Below are 19,911 nucleotides of genomic sequence, written 5' to 3'. Positions count from 1 at the left end.
ATCACACCTCTGCTCACAATTTGGAACAATAAACCAGCACTTGAAATATGGAGGGTGTTGACCAGAGCCTCAAGATAGCTGGCCTCTCATTTAGATAACCAGCACTTCATTTCCATGTACATCTTTCTTGTAGCAAATCCCTCACAACACCTAAAAACAATTGGTACAACGTCAATCTGGCCCCAAGCGGATCTGTCAATGAAAATATTTCTGTCAATAAAAATATTTACTACACCTTGTTTTGAAAAGTCTGAGTCATCTCATAGACTGGTTGCTATTAAACCTAGAGTGACCTTATTTCCAGGGTGTCCAGATTCCATCATGTGCTAGGATTTCTAGGATATTCCTCTCTCTTACAGAACTCAGAAGCACTAAAGTTGGCTTCAAGAACTTTAAGTCCAAAGAATTACAGCAGAGAAGTGAACAACAGCTTGTGGCACTGCAAGACTCGTGGTGCCATGCAAATCAATCTGCTCCAAGCATCCCCATTATAATTCTTTTTGAAAGGCCCAATAAATGCTTGTACAAACAGATGATAAATCACAATTCCTTTAATGACTTACAAGAGGACACTGCTTTGCATGGGGAGGAGGTGCACTCCATTTGGCTGACTTTACTGCCTACCCAGGCTCACATCTGGAGCAGCAGGATTTATGGCACCTCCAGGCCATAACTCTGTTAAAGAAACATGGAAACAGCTCCTTTTGTTGTGCAGCTCCAGGAGATGCCCACACCAAACAGCTCAAGAGGAGCTGGGCTGCTCCTCTGACTTATCAAGCATTTTTCATTTAATTTTTTCTCTTTTTCACGAGAAAACCTCGTGACATTGACCTCAAATGTCCTGAGTTCAGCAGCAGGATGTAATGGCAATTACCAACATTCAAACAACACATAATTCACTGTATTTAACACAAAAACCCCTGAAATTCCTAACAGAAAAGGAACACTCACAGTACCCTGGTGCTATATAAATACACAGTGTAAAGTTTCTTTTTCTGTGAAGTTTTCGTACTCAATAACCCAAAAGACCAGAGATTGGAAGAGAAACCATGGGTAAATTCGTGTTTGGTGGATTTTAGGGATGGTGTGGTGTTTCAGCATTGCTTACCTCTTACTTCCTCCTGCCTTAACACTTCTTTATTCCACTTTCTTGCTGGATTCATGGTGAATCTCTGGCTTAATCTTTGTGAGTATGAGAAGGACAATACTGGACCATTCCCTCATCCTCCAATTTCTGATCACAATCATTGTGAGAAGAGAAGGAGCTGCAATAGAAACGGGTGTGTTTTAACAAATATCCAACATTTCTGGCTGTGTTCTTTTACATCCCTGGTACCATTTCTAGACCATCCCCAGGAGGAGTTTGTGTGCTAATGCTTGCAGATTTGGCTTGTGAAAAGTGCCTCCATAAATAGATTTATCCTTTAAACATCAGTCTCTCTCCTTCCCTTCTGAGCAGCATCTTTCATTTTTCACAAGATGCAAAAAGAGCCTACTGATGATAATGTCCTTTTGCTCCTCTAGAAAGAGAAGCTCTTAAGCCCCTCCAGCAAAACATGTCCCTGTTTAACAAGTTACTGAATAAATGCAAATTCCATGGAGCTTTGCTTAATGGGGCAAGCAAGTACTTCAGTTCAAAGTTGAAGAAATCATGGATGCTAACTTAGAAATGCTCCTTTCCCCTGAAGTTCAGCTCTGCACAGAATCAAGGAAATAAAATCAGCTGGAAAAGAGATACACAGAGTTAAAATAAAAACCCAAACCTCTCAAAATTTGAGATGCAACAAACTATTCTCAGATATGTATTTAGATAAAGTGATTTTTAGCTAAGTGATAAGACATGACTTTTCATCAAAAATTAGGCTGGTGTGGAAAGAGCAGTGCTGATCTATCACACCTTGCAGGCTTTGCCAGTTCCATATAAGCTACAACAAAGTCTTCATGACTCAAATATTCAACTTTTAGAAAAGCTTTTGTTTCCTCCCATGCTGCTCACCTAAACAGAAGGATTGGAAAACATCTGCAAAGGCACTGCTTGTTCCCTTTACAGCCCTCCTCAATCTCCAGTGCTGTAATGGAGCCACAAAAACAGTGACAGCTTGAATTGGACAGCTCAGGACTGACACTCCTGCTTTACATCTTAAGAAATATTGTCTCCTGGGCTATTCAAGCTCCTTCATAAGCAGCTGTGGTCTTTTTCTTCTCCTGAGAGTGCAAGATTTAGGGAGAAAAGACTGGATTTTTTTAACTACAGTTCAGTACAAAGCACCTGCAGCACCACCTCCAAAATCTCTCATTTCTTGCTGCACTGTCAGATCTGATTTGTGATGAATTTCTTTCCTGCACATAGAGGACAACCCCAAAAACACAAACAAGACCCATGGTCTACAATGGGTGCCAAAAGGCAATGTTCAAATCCACTTTCTCCCAACATTATTCCTTGTTTGGGATCTCAGGTATTTTGAGGCTCAAAGCAGAAATTTCAGGGCCCAGAGAATATGTAGTGTGTAATAGAGAGCTCTCCAGAGAAGGGTGACTTCTGGAGCAAGGGAAAAGCCTGAACCTAAACATTTCTAAGGGACAAAACAAATGGTGATGAAGTGGTAACAAGATTTAGTTGGACAGAACTAATTACTCGTGTCGGGGATGAGAGCAAGGGCTTGCTTTGGCAGTAAGTGAACTTACTGAAAGTAAGAATGAGAAATAAGCCTAAATATGGGCTTGATTAAGGGAAAGTTTTGCAAAACTCAATGTATGGAAGTAATTAGACAGAAAATGAGAACAGGAGAAATGGCACCAAGTCACTTGGAGACACACTATATAAAACATGTAGATTTTCCTTATGCATGATATACACAGTGGACTAAAGCTCCTGTTTTCTTATCAATCTGGCCTTATCACAAAGACATTTATTTTCTAGTCATGAATGACTGGATTCAATTAAAACACAAGCTCGCCTGTCAATTAAATTGAAACAGAAACTCTCCTGATATTCAGAAGTAAGTGTTAAAAATCACCAAGTACTACCAGCAGTTGTCACTTAAAACTCTTCACACACACAAGCAGAATGTATTCTGTTGCTGAATTACTGTAAAATGTGAGTTTCTATTACCTTGTGGGGGTTAATTTAAAGGAAGAAAAAGATTATAGTCCTTTCCAAAGTCTAAGCATTTAATTTTTTAAAGTCCAACAACAAATATTGCAACAGCAGTATGATGCAGATATGCAAGGGTATGATGAATTATTGGGTGACTTAATGGAGTCACTTTTCATCTCCACTTAAAAGGTGCCAATTTTTTATTAAGTTTACTTACTTAACCTGCCATTTCATCCAGCCTAGAGAAGCTTTGCTGACACCTCAGCTTAATTTAGCTTGCTTAAATGGAACTTTGCTACGTTTAAATACACACGCTCTTGCTCCTAGCTTATTTCACATCACTAAAAATACATGAGAAACTGTTGATACCTGTACTCTGAGTACACTATTTCCTTATGAATTAGGTCTTGCAGCTGTAATAAAACAACTTTTGGATGTCCCTTGGAGGAAATAAATATTAAAATTTCATCTCTCGTATTTCCTAGGATCCACAGAAAGTGCACTGCCAGCAGTGGAGGTTCCCAGGCCAAGACCACCCTGATGTGTCCCTCAGCTGCCAAGGTGCCCCGGCCAGGCTGTGCTGGTGCTTTTGTGTGGCAGGAGCTCCTTATCCTGCTCCTGCAGAGGGGATGCTCTTGGGTCAGGCTGTGATGCTGAGGGAATTCCCTTGAACGTGAGCAGGATGTGCCAGTGGAAGCTGCCCTCTCATGGGCAGCTGTGCCCCTCAAACAGCAGGAGGATATTGGAACTCTGCTAGCATTTCTCAGCTGTCAGAAGCAGAGCTACGATTCCCCTGTTAATACCCAGTGCTAACAGATTCACAACAAGCCTGGAAAGCAGAGGGATGTTAAACTGCTCTGCCTTTGTGGCTTGGGCCTTTTCTAAAAGCAGACCACCAAAAAGGTCACTTCACACTCGGCACTCTCATTAGTTTTGCATTTAGCAGGGTTGTTCTTTATTCCTTCCTTTCTTCTATTGATCCTGGGGGAGAGGAGGCGCAGAGGGAAGATGACAAATAGGCTGCAGTTGTCCCTTCCCTTCTGTCATTTGTTTCACGGGTAAGTGAGTAGAAATGAAGACAGCATGTTCCACACTGAGTGCTGAGCGCACAGAATATGGCCTCCAGCTAGAGCACAAATAATTTCTATGCATGATGAATCCTTTCAATAACGAGGGCCCTGCTAATGCAGGATCAAATCACAGTCATTAGCTCTTGGCACTGTTCTTAAAATGATATAGAAATCCAAGCAGCAGCCAGCCATGCTCCTGTAGCACACACACACACTAGCCAGGATTTCAGCTGGCAATTTACTTTTTTCATCAATGTGCTGGTATAATTGGATTAAAAAAATTTTAAAAAGCCATCTGATAGGATAAACTCCTCGAAAAACAATAACCTGCTTAAGGAAATGATGGATCATTCTGAAATAAGGGGCTGTGGTGTAAATCTATTGATGGATGAATTGATTCTGGGACTATTTCAAGACCTGTGGCCATGTGTGATGGATGATTTCCTATGGCAGGTAACAAACTATTGAAACAAAGCCATATATTCTAGTTCTTCTGATTCTCAGTCACCAGTGCCTTTTGAAACCATGGTACTCACAGAAGGAGTCACACTTAGTGCAGCAAAAACGCTTTCAAACTGAGTTCAAGCTCTTTGACCATGATCCAGAAGCTTCACAGAGTCATTTAGAAGCATTTTTGTTGCCTCAAGCCATCTTTTTTTAAATTCTTTTGTATTATTTTTGCATAGGTAGTAGTTATATTCATATTCCAATTTATAATAGTATTATTCAGTACTTGATAAATTGAAAAATTTTATTAATATCCTGCAACATTAAAATTAGAAATTCTCTTCAAATCCCCAAATAATTTCTTTGCCTAAGTTCTACTACTATGAACATTGTATTTTATTTTTAAACAGCACTTTCTTGGAAGATTTTTTTTATTTGCACTTGCTTTTGGTAACTGTGCATCTATAAAGATATTTTACATTTTATTCTTAATGGATTTTTTAATGAAAAGAAAACCAGTAATTAGTAAAGAATTCTACTTAGATGGATGCCTCAGTATTCCCTGTGTTAGTGTTCTTTGGGGAACAGCACATGGCAAAATAGATACTACTCTTTTATAAATGAGGTTCACAGAACATTAAACTTCAGCCAGTGTTTCACTCTCTCTCAGTCCAGACAAGGGATGTCCCCTGCCCCCTGTACATATTGCTGGCAGTTTATCCACTACAATAATTACAATTTCCATAAATTCTCACAGCACCATTGGATTTGCTAGTTTGACACAGCACTGGGGCTGATCTGGAGCAGACCATGGGTCTGCCCAGAGTTTGTCAGGCTGAAATGGGCTCTGTTTGTTATCCAATTGCAGGAATTGCTGGTGAATGAATCCCCTGAAGTGCCAGCAGGACAGTGAGCAGAGGCCAGGCTGCCCAGCCTGTGAGAGCAGCTCAGGGGCCTCTGCTGACATCTGCTCACATCAAAGGAAACCCAACAATGAAATTGGCCTTCTAGACTGTGACAAAAACCCTGCTGACCAAGTAATTCCAAAACTCCTTGAGGCTTAGCTAACTCCAGAAGCACATTCACATGACAAACCTGAGGGATGCTGTCAGAGATACACTCTGGTTTAAATCCAGCACAGAGCACACTGAGATCCAGAAAACACCAGCAGAGGCTCAGATTTGACAGTCCCAGGCTGAGACAGGTGACATCCAGGCCAAAATTCAACAACACGAGAGGTAAAAGCTTGGTGCAATGGCCTGCCGATACCCTTCCCTGCTCTTCTCTGAATTCCACATGAACCCAGTGCTGAAGCAGCCTGAATCAAACTGAGCCAAAACAGACAATCAAGAAGGATCATGTTTTAAAGTTTACACATGCTTCTTTTGAAAACAAGTTTTTAGGATGCTGCCATATGATCTCCTCTGGAAGAATGTATGTTCTCTTCCAAACCTATTATGCTGACTTTCTGTGCAACCTTGATTAAAAATAGAAGACAGATTTTGGAAGCAAATCCCAAGTGATTTTTGTATCTGCAAATAGAATGTAATTATTTTTTAAATGCCTTGACTTTTTCCTCATCCAAAAAAACCTCATAAGCCACCCACCTTAAACGATAAATGGTGACACCTCACTGCTAAAGTTATAAACCAACTGGACACCATTGGTGACAACATCTGAGAACATCTGTGCTCCTTCTTCTGGGATTTACTACAAAAACTGATCAGTACAAGAGGACTCTAAGCAGCAGAAGGGAAATGTGGTGCCTCTAGACAGCTGATTGCACATTTGTGTCTAATGACAAAGCTTATAGAGCAATATAACCACTTTGTTATTTAGGAACATTGGATTCTGTTCTGGAAAACACCTTAGCAATCACTATATGTAGCTCTTCTCTGTTTCAAGCTGCCATATTTTACATGTTCCCTGTTATAAACCAGAATTAATTTGCTGTAATGCAATATGCAGATCAAAATTAGAACAATATTTTCATCTTCTCTTCAGTCAGTTTATTTCATCTAAAAGAAAAATCACAGCTTGAGCTGTATAATCTCAGCCAAAGATAAATCTCAGTTTATTATGTATCAAGACTTCCTGGGAAGCCATTTGGCTGAATTAAGCTCATCCTTCCTTTTTTGTGACAACTCATGTCATGACATTAAAGGTCATGTTCCTTCCTTTCTGTCACTTTAAATTATGCCATCAATATCAAGAAGTGATTCAACAGAGAATGTAATAAATGCTACAGAATTATTAAAATCATGCTAGGTGGCTGCTTTTCATACATTCCTGATTTCAGCTAACACTTTGCATTCTTAACAGGAAAAACAGGTGCCTTGAATACAATGGGAAATGAGTTGAGGCTGCAGGTCTGGGGAGGAAGAGGAGGAAGAGGAGGAAGAGTAACTCCCATTCCAGTCACACCATGCCCACAATCACAGCAACAGCAGCACACACACATTCATTAAGGAAACATTCACCTCCCCTCTTTGCAATTGTGTTTAAAATGATTTAGCTCAACACTCTACCCCCAAAAGCATACATCTGGATTAAAATAAGAAATAAATAATTTAAAGGGATAAATGTTTATTGAAAACATTTGCATCTGACTCAATCAAGTGCTTAGTTGTTATTTTTCAGTATCACTTTTTTACTTCCGTGTTCTTCTTTGGCTTTTAAATGAGAAATTTAGGTTTCATTTTTCAAGCAAAACACTTTTATGTTTCCCCCACCTTCTGGCAGAGAGTCCCAATCTCCTTCCTAGGAGATGACTTGGAGCTCCCCACCTAAAACACAAATTGAAGGAAAAATCCAACTGTAAACACACCATTTGTGTTAATGGTTGTGAAAAACCAACCTGGAGAATTAACTGCCACACAGCAGCAGAATCTGTGCTCCCCTTGTCAGAGAAAGCAATAAGAACCCTGGGAGAAGGAAATAAAAAAAATATACTTTTTTAATGTAGCTGCAGATTGAGATATGGCTCTTTTCCACAGGTTTAATTAGTATGGAGGCAGAGATCCCCACTTTGTAATTTCTCTTCCTTAATTGATTCATAGTTCTATTTTTGAGTTAAAATTCTGCACCCAACTACACACATTGCACGTCCCAGGAAGCAGAAACAAAGTCATTTGAAGAACAGCTGAGCAGCTCACTGCAACATGGATAGAGGTGAAAAATAACATGAAATACACACAACAAGGGCTTGGGGAGCAGCAACGTCAAGGGAGGAGAACCTTTCAGCAGCACTGGAGTTGGCAAGGCCAGGAGAAAAAAATTAAAGAACTGACTGAAGAGCAGAGCAGTGACAAGAGGGATGAGAGGAGGGAAAGGGAAGAGATGGCTGAGGCAGCAGGACAGGGAATAAAGGCTGCCCCAGTGACCTGCAAAATAAAACTTCACACAGCTGCAACACCTGGAGCCCACCTTGGCCAAGGGGCTCTCTGCTTGTGCTTTTCAGATCAGTGAGGTCTGGTGGCTCTTCTTGCCTCTCCCACCTGGAACTAGATTTTATTTTTGTGCCTGCAGCTTCCAGCAGGATTTCTACCATGTGCTGAACCACTCCTTTTACCCTTCCCTTTGTACACAGGAAGGATCTTTCCACCTTGCCTTTTCTCTCCTCCAAGACTGACATTAGGGATGGACACACTCAGTGCTGAGAGCCACTCACTGCAGCCTCTTGTGCTGAATGCTGGAAGGGAAATCCAGCACCAGAAACCTCCTCACTGCCCCTTAGCAAATTTGCACTTTTTAACCCCAACGCCAATCCTGACTCTTTCCCCCTGCAGCTAAAATCCAGTATTTCTGGGGTGAACAGGTTTGCCTCAGACAAGACAATTTTGCTGCATGCACTCTAAGTTGTGTTCTTGAATACTGCTGAGCATCCAATTCAAATTTAGTTGTCTGAAGGACAAATTGGAAGAGCTATATAGATGTCTCATAATCAAATAAGAATATTCTAAAATATTACCACAGAAAGCTTTTTCTTCTGGCTAAAAGAGGTAGATTGAATATTTTAAAATGCAACTTGAAATTCCATTTTACATCCAGAACATTGCAGCAACTTCTATTCTTGTTTAGCATTCTTTCCTCTTTTTTGTCACACTGATCTTCTCAAAACCATGCACTCAAATCATTGTGAACTGCTGTGTTTAGTTTGCAGTCACACAGACATTTTCCTGCCTAAGAAACAATGACTTTTAAACCACCTCTTCTTTCTACTCAGCAATTATAGCCAATAGCACCTTAGAAATTTAGATGCAAACAAAACACCAGGATCTTCTGTGTCTCCCAGTCAAGCCTCACCTTCAGAAAAACCAAGACAGATGCTAGAAACGTTTTTGTGTATAAGTCAAAGTCAGTATTTAAATTATGAAGCCAGCAAATACTCACATGTAAAGTTTTACAGTGCTAAACCCACTAAAAAGTGACAATGATGCAGAACCATCAAGCTGTATTATAGTCTTGGTTCTCAAAATATTTGGATTTTATTAGCTTAGCAATGAGGCTTCCACTGCATGCTAATCACTCATTAATGCACCTCTCCTTAGAGAGGGGACCAAGTCCAACATGTTCCTTCTCATTTCATTTTAAAGGAACATATATTATATATGTGAGCTACATATAGTTCTGGACCTCAAGAAATCATCAGCAGCACCTCATTGGGCCGTGATATTCTGCAGGGAATCTTACACAATGAAGAGAAAAAAAAAAACTCTGAATAATTTACACTAAAATCTGCTTGATTTACAACCTTCTGTTCTATCTCTGTGGGAGACAGCTACGGCAATGAATCCTCGCAGTAAATCTACATTTAACAAAAGAAGTTGCTAAGCTCCAACAACTGGCCAGTCCAACTTAAATAATCCTGACAAGGAGATAACTAAATCCCAGAGAGCCCAAGGAAGAGCACAGAGAGCTGTTCCATTATCTGATTTAACCACAGCCTGGCTACAGCTGAGTCACCACAAGGCTGGAATGGAGCTGACCCCGTTGTGTCAGGCAAACACAGCACAAAGACTCCCAGGCCAAGGATCTTGCAATCAAAGCGAAAAAAAGAATAAAAATAAACACTAGAACCCAAGGAAACAGGACAAAAAAATCACAGCATTAGTAAGGGCTGCAGCAAGTCCTGCTAGTGCAAAATTTCTTACAGCAGAGAGTTGGAAGGAGCACAGAGGAGGAGAGGAGCACATCTTGCCAGAGGTGCCCAAGGAGCCTTTGGCAAGCAGGGTCAGGCTGCCCCAACAGCTCACACTGAGCTGGGCAATGCTGGTGTCACCCACCAGCATTCAAAACACAAGATTTGAACATTTCCACCAGTTCTGGAGGTAAGCACTCACACACTTACATAGGGAAAAACGCCCCTGAAAAAAGCATTTGCCAGGAGATAGCAGGAGTAAATGCTGAGCAACATCCTCAGGTGGTGTAGCCTACCTTATAGAAAAGATTCGTTCTTAAGAAAATTGAGGACATTTAATGCGTTTTTGGAACTGTTGAGAAAAAAACCACACCAAACAAACACCATTTAGGTTTTTAAAGTCCTACTGCTTAACAGGAGAAGAAATCTTGAATATTCATTATCTTCCTGAATTGGAATGAGTGCTGGAAAACGAAAAATCAGGAGATGGCAGAAACAGGGAAAACAGCCAGACTTCCTCTGTGTGAAACATATGTGTTAGTTTTGTTGAAAAATAAGGAGGAATGGGCGATGATTTCCAGGTACCAAACTCACACCGAGACCCCCGCCCTTCCTGCAGCCCATTCTCTGGATCAGCTCAGGCATTAATCACACAAAAATGACCCTGCTGCTTACAACAGGGAGCATCCCACCCGTGGGAAGGCAGGAATCCGAGCTGGAGGAGCTCCTGAGGGCAGTGGGGTGCTGGGCACCGGTGGACGCACAGAGCAGTTACACTGGGTGGAGATCCCTGCTGGTTCTGGGGATGGAGAATTCACACAACAGCAGAAATGTTTGTGATCCCCAGCTTTGGGAGGGATTCTACAGCCTGAGAGAGTGGAATGGTCCCCTCCAAGCCTCCATCACTGGTACTGAGGGCTTTTAACCCAAATCAACAAACCAAACTCTTAAGGATCAGCTGCCAAGGATCAGCCTTGCAAAGGATGTTCATTAAAGCTCTTCTCAAAGGTGTAAAAGATAAAAATAAGGCAACTGTTGAAAGACAGGAATGCATGATGTGGTGCTGAAGAGGATGCTGAGAAACAGATCCAGAAATTGCTCTGCTCAGGCAAGACATTTGGCTCCTGCAAAGTTTCAATGGCCAGGTTTGGTATCCTTTTTTCCACAAGGTCCAGAACTCAATCAGAATTGTAGGTACACAGAACTAGAGGCACTCAGATGTGGTTTTCCCACTAAAAACACCTCCAAACAATTCAAAGGCATTCCATAATTTTGTATTGCTGTTATAATTTCAGATATTTATGAGGGAGAGAATATTGGCATTCTGTACTCCTTATGAAATTAATTGTTTTATGCATTATCAGGATTCTGATTGGAAGACTGAGTTCTGGAATAGCCTCTCCCCCTTCCTGGGGCATTCTGATTATCTGCAGGAAAAAGGACATGGGTGTTTTAACAGAGATATGTTTAGGTTCCACTAAAATACCATGACAACCTTCAGAATTATTCACTTTCAAAGCTATTCCAGAATAATCTGTAAACGAACATCAAATATTTCATACCATTTTGGCAGAAAATGAAAAGTGTTCCATTTCATGCTTAATTTATTTTTTAATTATAAATCTGTTGGTAAACAGCACCATAATAGGCTCTGCTTTGTGCCTGCTTTATGCTTCTGAACTCTTAGAGTTTTAATATGTTTTCAATACAAAAAAACATGGTAATAACTGCTCCTGGAAATGACTGGCTGGATGAGTTCATCCCTAAGTAAATTTCAGCATTAATCACATACACTTGCTAGTAGGGGACATTAAAAACCCAGATAGAAAACAGTCTGGCAATTTTTAAACATCAGAATAATAATAGAGGTAATAATTTATACCTAGAACAGTTTAATACTAATTCTACCCTAACAGTAATCTTTTCAGAAAAACAGGAAGACAATTTTTAATTAAAACTGCTTTTTGTATAAAATTGTTAAACCAGCACATGGGTGACATCCCACAAAGCCACAGTTTCATATTTAACCTACTCCCTCTGCTGTACTCCTGAAATTGAGAGTTCCCCTGACATATGAGTGAGAACTTTGCTTCCTGTTGCTCTTTTTGAAGTTCCACAATCAGTTAAAATAGTGCGGGTTGGTATTTAAACATTTATATTTGTATTACAAATACAACAGGCTGATTCATTAACAGCCAGCCTTCACTGTGTTTGGGCAGGAAAACCTTTCCTGTTGCTGCTTTGTGGCAGCACATTCTCCCCCCTAAAAGCAGACATAAGCAATATCTGTCCAACCACACACAAGCCAACCATCAAAAGAACCTTCCTATCTATATGTATAATATATACAAGTAATTAGAAATAGATTTTGAAAATCAGCCTCCCTCCTTTGAGTCTTTGCTCATGTCTGCACTCAGCTTTTCTTGCTACAGGTATCATCACACCCTCTACTATTTGCAGCATATTCTGAGTAATTTCACAGTTGCCAAGCTGTTGACAACTTCACCCCCAGCTCCCACAAGAGCTATGGATTTGCAGAGCACACGGATATTGGAACTTCTGCAGCAGCAGAAACACGCACAAATATTTGCAAGGGATCGGGAAGCCTCCCTGGTACAGTGACAGGCATTAGGAAATCCTGGCTTTGCATATAAGATAAGAAGTTCAGTTTACATGGCCTTACACACAAATTCACCCAGGCTGGTATTTCAGCTTAGGTCAAGAGGAAAGTTCAAGTAGTCAGCTCCTTTCTGTCATTAAATAATTTATCAGCACAAGTGCAGAACACACTGCAAGGCTCTTCCATCACTGCACCCAGAGTGAAAAAGGAAAATCTGCCAGGCTGTGCTTGAGGAGAGCTGCTGCCCTTTCTGAGAGGGGGCTGTGCTGAAATACAGATTTCACCTGGGCAGGTGTTTGTGGAGCAGAGAGAGCAGTGTGGAAACTCCTCACTGAAATCTGTCAGCCCTGCACAGACCCAAGGATGTGTTTTAGGGAGGGGGATGGCAGCTCAGTGGTCACTGCAATAAATCAAAGCCCTGGCTGCACACAGTGACACCAACTGCAGGAGGGATTCCCTCAGAGCCTCCCTCGCCCAGCAAACCTGCTCTGAGGAAACAGGAAGGTGTCACAGACACCTTTTATGAAAAATCCTTTCCTTAGGATTGTTCCTCCTGAGAAGCTGAGAGGCCTCAGGAACAAAATGTAAACATTGATTATCTGCTGCTGTGGAATGCAACAGGTGCATCTGTGATTTTTCTCAGGTGGCTGTTTCTAATTAATGGCCAATCACAGTCAGCTGGCTCGGACAGAGAGCCAAGCCACAAACATTTGTTATCATTCCTTTTTCTATTCTTAGCCAGCCTTCTGATGAAATCCTTTCTTCTATTCTTTTAGTATAGTTTTAATATAATATATACCATAAAATAATAAATCAAGCCTTCTGAAACATGGAGTGAGATCCTCGTCTCTTCCCTCATCCAAGAACCCCTGTGAACACCGTCACAGGAAGGGACTGCATAATTTAATAGTACAATATATATTTAAAATAGTATACAAAATAAATAACAAAAAAAGGAGTACACAGGTGTGCAGATATACAAATGGAAGTCAGAATTCCATCAAGAAATTATGGTTCTTTTCACATAAACACACAGCCCACAAAGTTTTAAAAATAGACTTAAAAACATTGTCCTTGGCTTGTAACAGAATATTTTATAGAAAATAATTTAACAAGCAATCTTTCCAGGCTTACTTCTTTCTATATTTACTGGAGGAGTAAAGGCCTTTATTTTATATTGATACCTTTCTATATGCAAACATCTGGCTTTATTTTTCAAATTCCAGTTTATATCCCCTACTTTTTGTCAAGATTTAAAACTGATTAAGATAATGCTTTAGTTCTCATTTCCTTTCTTAGAAACATTTTAATACCTTTTGATGTCAAGACTAAGGCCAAGCTGACAACTTGTATTCTGTTGTATTTTAAAGTAACTTCTGTTATCCAGACTAAGAAAAGAAACAGCTATTTACAGGATTTAAATTCCATGTTAAACTTCTGCAGTATGTTAAGTGACTGAAGTTTCAAAACTTAATAATTTAGGATATATTATTTTCATTTATATAATTTATATAACCTATTTTCATTTATATAATTATAATTTAATTTTATTAATTATTCCATGTATAACAAGAGAAATAAAAATTGCATAACTGTAAAAATTCTTCTTGAGCACATTGTTGTGTGAAGTAAACCTAACATTTTAGTTGAGCTCAACATGACTGTTCAAAAATTTTCATCATTACCTCCATAAATTTTCCAAGAACTGATTAACCATCACTCCTAATTTACTATTCACCTGAAAATCAGAACCCCCCAAACTTTAATTCAGGCAGAGGTTCTAAGGAGCTGATTATGAAAGCAGTAGTAGAATGGAAAAAGGAAATGGTTTTGAAATCAGAATGGACAAGTCAGCACTGAAAGTCAGTGAGAGTGGAGCTTCTCCTTTCTTTTCCCTTTAATCCCATTCTTCCCTGAACTGCAGACATAGCAGGGCTAAAATCAGTTGATAGAATAATTTATCTATAGAGGTAACAAATGAATTTAACAGTTATGCCTATATCTATGTATCTGCACATGTATATGCAAACAAAAGCAATTAAAGGGAAAAGTGTAATTTACTGTGTAATTTCTTTGCAACAAATTATTCCACTAACTTGATCAAAGTTATTAAAGTAATGCTAATTTATGTATTAATAAAATATGCAAAAACCACACATGCTGTCTCTGTGTTTACTCAGTACACAGGGATCCTGATAACAGATTTTACTTTAGTCATTCCTTTTCTTTGCTCGCTTCATAAGAATAGATTGAACTCCAAAAATCTTTGTGGAACTCTTTCTACACAATCAAAATGGCATTAAGAAAAATCTTTCCATACAGCCATGAGGAACATTGGTATATTGTGTTTACAACAATGTTTTCAAAAAGGAACCAAACTTTTGATCAGTGAAAATGCTGGAAATTATTCCAAGGAAGAAAAACATTTTTAAAAATATGGAACTTAAAGTTAGTCCTGTCAACTTACAAAAATGTTTGGATCAGTAACCCTCATGTGCCTTTAAAAACTTAGGGAATTTCAAATTCTAAGTGTGGCTTTCCATGATCTGCAATCTTAACCCCGCAAAGAGTTTACTGAACTGGAATACCAAGTTCCGAAGCACAGGAATTTTGATGCCAAAGCCTCACATGAAAACAAAATGTGAATCAAATCTCACGTGTCTTCAGGCAACACAACCTCCCTTAAATTGTACCTGACCCTGGGTCTGTATGACCAAAATGTACACAGGACTTCAACTGGATTGATTGAGAAAGGCACTTGGTTTATTTTCCCTGTATCATCCTCGTAGAAGGTCATTTAAAAATCCTTTAGGCTGTGCATTTTAAATGGTTTTGTCATGAGAAATTAATTTACAGGCTTATAGACTTTGCAGAAATGATAGATTTCTAAAGACTTTTTGAGCAGTGAATAATGAACTTTGCCATCCTCCTCAACACTGACTGATTTAGTTTCCTGAATAAGTGAGGCAAGTGGTGGTCTTATCTCTGTGCTGAGGTCAAACGATTTCTGATTGGAAGCAGCAAGAATAAAAGACAAAAATTTCTGCTTTCTAATACATCAGACCTCATCACTCTCCTGTACAGCAGCACAGCTCCATCTGAATGTCTCCAGAAGAAATTCTCAAGAATTATAACCAGGAGACCTTGGCTAAAATCTGTCAATGCAAAGCAAGAATTTCATTTCCCCTCCACATTGAAAAAACAAAAAAGATGTTTGAGAACTAAAGGTGCTAATTTTCTTCATATTTTGAAGCAATCCCAGGGTCAAGTTTTCAATTTTTCAGATAAAACCTCCCCTTTGACATTGAAAACTTTGCATCTAAATGCTATAAAGGCTATCATTTGGGAATACTTTTTTCATCCTAATATTTCTTTCTTTAAATACTCTGCATCAATGCAAAGCAAATAAAAGGTTTTATATCTCTGACATGGAAAGTTGCTGTTGAGAATTGGACAGTCATGAGAAGAATTAAATCTGTGACATCAGCTTGAGTTTGGTAATGGGCCAACGTCTGGACAGCTTTGATTGTTTAGAGGTGTTTGGATCCTAAATCCAAATTAGCAGCCAGCACAACCAAGGCTAGCACCTTTCTCTCTATACATATATTTAGAATATATCTATTTTTATCCATGTATCTATGTTTGCATTAGACATATTTCTAAAAAATCCGCTCAATTCCCACTTTACAGCTCCAAATGTCACCTGTTCCCAGCAGACACACTCCAGCCATGTTGCCCCCTTCCATTATGCATTACAAATTCCATGATTCTTTAGAACACATGAATTTATAGCCTCACTTTTATCCCCGACCCAGCTACACGTTGATGAATGAGATCTCAGACTAGATAGGTAAATAGAAAGAAGGTGAAGGATGGGAGCTTGCAATGTATAATTTATTACAAGTACCACAAAATACCAGTGCTGAGAGAAAACAAATTATTGGCTTCTCATGCAGTGACCATGAGAAAGTGATAAATATTTTACTATATAGTACTCATCAGACATTTGAATAGCTCATCTGTCCCATTTATGCCAGCTAAAATGAATTCAACCTATCAGTGGCAAATGCATTTTTAATGTTTTGTTACCTTCACTGGAAGGGGCAGCTAAAAAGTCCCTCTTCCCCAAGAACCACATTTTTCATTTGATTAAACACAGTAAACTGTTTATTCTTGAAGAGGCTTTTCTTGTTCAAAGCCCTTTACATCTTATAGAAATTTCATGCCCAATTTCATTCCACTTTCTAGGAAGCAGAAGTTACCAAAGCTGTTTTCCAAGCTGTGAGAACGTGGTCTTTTGATGGGAAAACACTTGCCTCTACTAAAATTAAGAACATTTGGAAACACCTACGGGCACTCTTCCCTTCAGAGAAGAGAAGTTGAGCCAGATAACTCCAAGTGGCCTTTTGTAAGAAATACAATCCTGAAAAATCAGCAATTAGCTGAATTCAAAAGGCTCATTTCTGGTACCTGTTACCTGTCAAAACTCTCAAATTTGCTTTCCAATGGAGAGCAGAACTTCCAGAGATATTGAGGAGCTCCAAGAGGGACATGAAGTGATAAGAACCTGCTCCAAATTCCCTATGAAAATGAGTAATTGGAGTCTTTATACCAAGCCTCTGTTACCCTCCTTGGAACACAGCAAATGCTTTCAAAGTTCTTTTTGTTGTCTTGATATTCTTTACTACAATACTCTCAACTATTATGAGCAAAAACACAAGACCAAGAAATTTGAAATTCCTGGTTCTAGGCGTCAGTTTGCTTTCAGAATGCAGCTCTTGTAGGCATTCAGGCTGGGAGCCACACTGCTTCTAATCCTAAATAAAACCTTGGATTTAACATGGGCTCCTCTAAAACACAAATCAAGACTAAAGGATTCAAAGGACATTTATATAAAATTCTCTGCTTGCCCTTGTGGAGCTTCCTATATCAGGAATCAGGAGTATAAACTGCATCTTGTTAGTGTCAACTTCTGACCCTAAACTTTTCAGAAAAATAGGACTCAACCAGAAATAAAGAACGGTAAATTCGACTCTAATTATGCTTGAATATTCAATCCTGTTGAATACCTCACTTATTTGGAGATGCAGCTTCTATTTTCCCTAACCCTGTTTTTATTCTGACCTTTCAAAGCCATTTCTCTCCCTAAAACTTTGCTAACACAGCCTGCACTGAGCTTCCACAGGCAATTCTTGTTCCTGGCTTTATCCCTAGAGATGGAATGGGCAGGAAAGCACAAAGAATCGAGAGCCATGAAAATACAACTACCAACAGCTATTTAAGGCTTGGCTTTTGGGTTCAGAAACAGGGAATTCCTTTCATTTCTATACATCTCTGATATCCTTTGACTTGCATCCCTTATAATCATCTCTCTGTTGCCATGGTGCATATGAAGCTCTCAGTAGTGAGCAGGCTCAGTATCTCTGCACTGACAATAAGAAAGAACACAGATGGCCACTGCTATTATTCCCACTCCCTCTGTGTCCTTGTGCACTTGATGGAGTCTGGAAAAATGTCTCTGTTACTCCACCCATATAATATTGACCACCACAAAAGCTGCTGGAGCAGCAATAACAAGATGGAACACAGAGTTTCAGAAATTTCTGCCTGCCAGTAACAAAAATACATGAGCTCTTACATCAGAGACAGAGGGTCCAATAACGGGGATAAGGGGATTGAAATGAAAAAAAAAAAAACAAACAGGAAAAACACGCTTTGATAGCACCTGCTTAGATGAAGCAAGGTCAAAAGACCAACAGCAACCCAGGGCTGTTGACAGAGCTCAGCTCTCTGGTCCTTTTTGATGAAATCACCATTGACATGGTGAGTAACATCATAAAAGCCAGAAATGTTGTGCCAAAAATCATCAGCTGCTAAATGAGCTGATTAATCAAAATACAGCAGAGAGTGCTTCATCCTTTTGGGCTCCCCACACCCTGATGAAGCACACTGTCTTCCTCAGAGTTTTCAGTGGAATTCTGTCTTAATTATATTTGGAGAAAAGGTTTCTCTGGTAAAAGAAAATTTTGGATACCAGTAATCAAAGTATGTCTATCAAATCTGAAGGATAAGGTTAGGAAATAATTCTTGTTAACCAAACAACTTTGAGGTGTCAAAATATTCTTGTGGGTGGCCAAATATTTAAAACTCAGAACAGCTGAATTAAAAAAACAAAAACAAAAAAAAAACCAGGTCTAATCTGAAAGTCAATTTCAGGGGAAAAAAAGCATGAAACTGAATTTTTGCCTTAGTATTTTGTGTTTGGACACCCCTGATTCTGCTCCCCTGTCTATTCCAATGAACCCCAAGTTCAGCACTGGCTCATCTTTTTCTATACTATATTTTGGGGATGAAAGAACAGTGTTCTAATGCACCATTTATCATCATGTTAAGCCATATCAAAATGGGACCAACAGTTTATCTTCAATTTATTGATTTTTTTGCTGTTGTTTGTTTCTTGTCTCTCATTGACAAGAGCAAAAAGCAAAATTTGAGGTGTTCTCTAATATGCAAACCAGGGAAATTATTTACACTATTTGAAGCAGAATTTATGACAGACACAACAGTTTTTGGAAGTTACTATCCTTACAGAAATAATTTTGCTTCTGATACCCAACTGTTTTGCATTTGGCAGCAAGTGATTTATGAAGGAAATCAGTTAAATATTGGAAGTTCTGTATTGTTATACTTCCTTTTTTTTCTCAACAATTCCATATATGCTTCTCTTATGAATTCTGAGCTCTGTATTCAATAATCATTCTTTCTAACCATCTAAATATGTACTGCATTATTTGTGAATTAGAAAGCAATTTATTTAGGAATTTCACAAAATTGCTTTTCTTCTAGGTGCTATTTTGCAATCTATCCATTTTGTCTTTTATCTAGCACAGCTTCTTTGTGACATGAGCCTTAAGAGATATTTCATACAGATGTGAATTGCAGGATTTGAAAAAAAAGTTTCAAAGAAAAGATCCAGCTTTGATTGTGGCCAGAAGGAAAAAACAAGCTCGAAGAAAACAAGGCAAAACTAAGGAACAAAACCTTGTACAGGGCTGCTGTTATATAAATTTATCTCTCTAATGAGATGCCCACAGCCACACAAGCCTGGATCTGACAATCAGTTCCAAGTTCCTTCACCAGTATGAAGCAGGATTCCCCCAGCATCCTCCTGAATCTTCTTTCAGAAATTTCCACACTGAGATTTATTTTTGGAATTAGAAAAATTCCACCTGACTCTAAAACATTTATTCAGGCGGTTTTTGTGAAATGTGTTCTTCAAATGTTGAAGTTAAATAATACTAAAGGCTCAATTCGAGACTCACACACCCACTGGAGGCACCTGGTGCAAAACTTTAAAAAAAATATGGCCACAAAAAGAAAATTTACATTACACAACAAGAAAAACTTGGCAAACTACATCATCCACAGTAGCTAAAGAGGAACATATTTGTGCTACACATTTAATGTGCTAATGGCAGCAAAGTAAGCAATTAGCACTGAGATGTGAGATGATTTAACACTTTTTTCATGTATAACC

The 19,911-nt window shown here is 39.1% G+C and overlaps 1 long non-coding RNA gene across 1 annotated transcript in view; it reads right to left on the bottom strand.

Moving 5' to 3' along the window:
* Nucleotides 1-533: 533 nt before the first annotated feature.
* Nucleotides 534-19,911, bottom strand: part of LOC135456321 (uncharacterized) — a 74,960-nt gene continuing 55,582 nt past the window's right edge. Inside the window, exons 2-3 of the long non-coding RNA XR_010442506.1 lie at nt 1,109-1,265; nt 534-675 (exon numbers count right to left, since the gene is read on the bottom strand). This is a non-coding gene — a long non-coding RNA (uncharacterized LOC135456321). The remainder of the gene's footprint in view (nt 676-1,108; nt 1,266-19,911) is intronic.

This window comes from Zonotrichia leucophrys, chromosome 20 (assembly GCF_028769735.1).
Source record: "Zonotrichia leucophrys gambelii isolate GWCS_2022_RI chromosome 20, RI_Zleu_2.0, whole genome shotgun sequence".
NCBI classification, from domain to species: domain Eukaryota; kingdom Metazoa; phylum Chordata; class Aves; order Passeriformes; family Passerellidae; genus Zonotrichia; species Zonotrichia leucophrys.
This window is presented reverse-complemented; position numbering and strand designations above follow the sequence as displayed.